The sequence below is a fragment of the Salvelinus sp. IW2-2015 genome, unplaced genomic scaffold (genome assembly GCF_002910315.2).
Source record: "Salvelinus sp. IW2-2015 unplaced genomic scaffold, ASM291031v2 Un_scaffold356, whole genome shotgun sequence".
Lineage (NCBI taxonomy): Eukaryota > Metazoa > Chordata > Actinopteri > Salmoniformes > Salmonidae > Salvelinus > Salvelinus sp. IW2-2015.
Genome location: NW_019942547.1, coordinates 575411 through 578972, shown reverse-complemented (window position 1 = coordinate 578972; position 3562 = coordinate 575411). Strand labels below are relative to the sequence as shown.

Below are 3562 nucleotides of genomic sequence, written 5' to 3'. Positions count from 1 at the left end.
AATTATATTTCAATGATTACCAATGCTTGCTATTTGTTTAAATGTTGGCATTTAATGTTGTTAGGGTTTAGCTTGCGTGCTAAACTGGGTTTTGTGGTCTTTCTCTGTATAGGGGACTGCTGCTGACCGTTTCCTCGCCAGCTTATCCAGTTTTATCCAGGGACTGGACACTAAGAACAACGTCAAGGTTAGTTTACTGCTTTGGTGCACATTTTCCACACTCGTATAAATGTACGTTTGGGACAGAAAATGTCACAATACACTTTTCACCTCATTCCACTTTTGTTGCACAATTTTGTTGCACAATTCATTTAATCACAAGTTGAGCATCGTGCCCCTGTGGGAACATTGTTTCAGACCCAACACAGTAGATTTCCATGCTTACACAGCAGAAAGGGTTTTAAAATATCTACGACAGCACTTTGACCTTAATAAGCAGGTTCAGACCAACGGAAATGCCATGACTAGGAAATGAGACTTGGGGAACAAAGGGGAAATGCTCACATTGTTTTTCAGGGAACTTGAACGGTGTTGATTATATTCAGACCAAAGACCTTTTGTTCTAGAACCTAAAGTCACTCATCCTCACTTACGTTATTCTACCAAGAACCGGAAGATGAGGCCTTTAGGTGTGTGCTTAGTCAGTTTTYGCATTTATTGCTTCCTCCATTTTAAGACCTTACAAACACACTTCATTCTTCCTCTGTTTTAATAGCTCCTCCCTCCTAACCTCTGTCCTGTAACCTTTGACCCCATCCAGATCTGGTTCAACAACAAGGGGTGGCACAGCATCGGGTCTTTCCTGAACGTGATGAACAACGGAATCCTCCGTGCCAGCCTGCCCGCCGGCCAGGACCCCAGCAARTATGGCATCCATGCCTTCAACCACCCACTCAACCTCACCAAGGAGCAACTGTCCCAGGTCGCACTGTAAGTACCTAGCCGACAACTCAAATTCTTCCATKAAATAAATTTCTCATCTATCAATGACATGGATTGGAAGAAATATACAGTATTACAATGCACCTCCTTATAGTAATTGAAAGGTYGCTAGTTCGAATCCCCGAGCCGACAAGGTGAAACATCTGTTGAGCAAGGCACGTAAATCCTAATTGCTCAATGGGGGGTGAATCAGAGGGAGTTGGGATACGCAAAAAAAAAACATTTCCAAATCACACATGCTTCTAATACACACTTGTACATGTATATGAAATAGGACCAACCTAATTACTATTTATTTCTTATAATAAAACATGGCAACACTTTACTTAAAGCATCCAGGCATAATGCTTTCCAACTTGTTCTAYGTATGACTCAGAACCATCTTTTCCCTCTGCATGCTCCCTCCAGGATGACCACCTCTGTGGACGTGCTGGTGTCCATCTGCGTGATCTTCGCCATGTCTTTCGTCCCGGCCAGCTTCGTAGTCTTCCTCATCCAGGAGAGAGTCAACAAGGCCAAACACATGCAGTTCATCAGTGGGGTGCAGCCCTTCCTCTATTGGGTGTCCAACTTCATCTGGGACATGGTAAGGCTTCTCATCTCATCCTGCACTCTTAGGAAAAAAAAAATCTAGAACCTTTAAGGGTTCTTCGGCTGTCGCCATAGGAAAACCATTTGAAGAACCCTTTTTGGTTCCATGTAGAACCTTTTTTGGGTTCCATGTAGAACCCTTTCCACAGAGGGTTGTACATGGAACCCAAAATGTTTCTACCTAGAACAGTGGAGTCTGCTGTGTGGAGGACGGCTCATAATTAATGGCTGGAAGGGAGTCAATGGAATGGTATCAAACACATCAAAGACGTTGTTTCCATGTGTTTGATACCTTTCCAGACATTATTATGAGCCATCCTCCCCTCAGCAGCCTCCACTGACCTAGAACCAAAAAGGGTTCTACCTGGAACCAAAAAGGCTTCTCCTATGGGGACAGCCGGAGAACCTTTTTTTCTACGAGTGTAGAGAGGTCAGTGTGGATATACAGTATACCATATATATTATTACAGTGACCAGTGAACACACACACCTTTTTAGATGTAATTTGAAGACAGCATAATGTGAAGACCGTACAAGTGACGTGTAGACTTTCACTAACTGTATATTAGAATTTTATAAAAATACAAATGCCTTGAGACACCATGGAAACGTCACAAACACAACATTTTCTGTTGTTTTAAGTCGACCCATTGGAATAGCTCTGTATCTGGACTGTACGCAGCAGGTTCTTCACCTTGAAATGGTATGTGACTGTATGAGAAAGTCCTGAATGTCCTGGCCTCTTCCTGTCTGTTCCAGTGTAACTACATCGTCCCTGCTACTCTGGTCATTATCATCTTCATCTGYTTCCAACAAGACGCCTACGTCTCCTCCACCAACCTGCCTGTACTGGCCCTGCTGCTGCTGTTCTATGGGTGAGGGGACACACACAGAGACACACACAGAAAACACGTTGTGGCAGACCAGGGTGGTGGGTCAAAACGTTCACACAGATCAGACCCGGACAGAGTAGGATTAGCTCAGTTTCAAAGGTGTTTATTTAAATAATAGTCCAAAAGAAAAGAATAGGTCTCCCCCAAGAGACCCTCTCCAGGATACTGTCTTCTGGGCTTCGGGTCTTGCTGTATCCTGTTACCTCTGCAACGGTCCACAACCATACAGGAATCCTTTCTTCCCCCACTCTCCCTGTGTGCTGCCCTTCTGGCAGTTTTATGGGACTTGTACAACTGGTGAGCAATCAGCCCTTGATTACTCACCAACTCCCAATCAGCCCCAATTAGTCCTGGCCGGCAGATAGAGCCATCGCCTCGTGATGTATACTCCGTCTGTCGCCAGGCCTCGACGAGTCTCCCCCTGGTGGCTGACCTGCTGTACGCCACAACGTGCATGCATACACACACTGCCTTCGCACAACACAATATGTCGCACACAAACTACCTCACTCACACACCATATRTCCTAGCGTTGCAAGGCTACGTCTATATAAGATTGGGAGTTGTACATGTTCTAACTTCCTGTTGACGTCTGTTCCTAGGTGGTCCATCACGCCCCTGATGTACCCCGCGTCCTTCTTCTTTAAGATCCCCAGCACGGCCTACGTGGTGCTCACCTCCGTCAACATCCTCATCGGCATCAACGGCAGCGTCTCCACCTTTGTCCTCGAGCTCTTCGGCAGCAACGTGCGTACAACAAGACTTCGTAGGGCTTCATAGGGCTTCATTAGACTTCATAGGGACTTAATAGGGCTTAATGAGACTTCATAGAACTTGTGAAAGTCATTAGGTGGACSAATACTGCAGAAATGAAAGATCCCTGTAGAAATGCTTTTTTTATCAGTGTGACATACTGTTACAATTCAGCCCTTATTTTATTACAACATTTAAAGTGAATTGAATTAAATTGGGACTTTATAAATAAATGTAATAGTTTGACTGATTGTGTGTTGTTCTACTATGTGACAACAGGAGATCGGAGGGATCAACGACATCCTGAAGAACGTGTTCCTGATCTTCCCTCACTTCTTTTATAGCAGTATACATGTAGCCGTATTTTACCAGTATATCTTTAA

At 44.4% G+C, this 3562-nt stretch overlaps 1 pseudogene; it reads left to right on the top strand.

Moving 5' to 3' along the window:
* Positions 1–3562, top strand: part of LOC112068272 (phospholipid-transporting ATPase ABCA1-like) — a 57041-nt pseudogene that overhangs the window by 46140 nt on the left and 7339 nt on the right.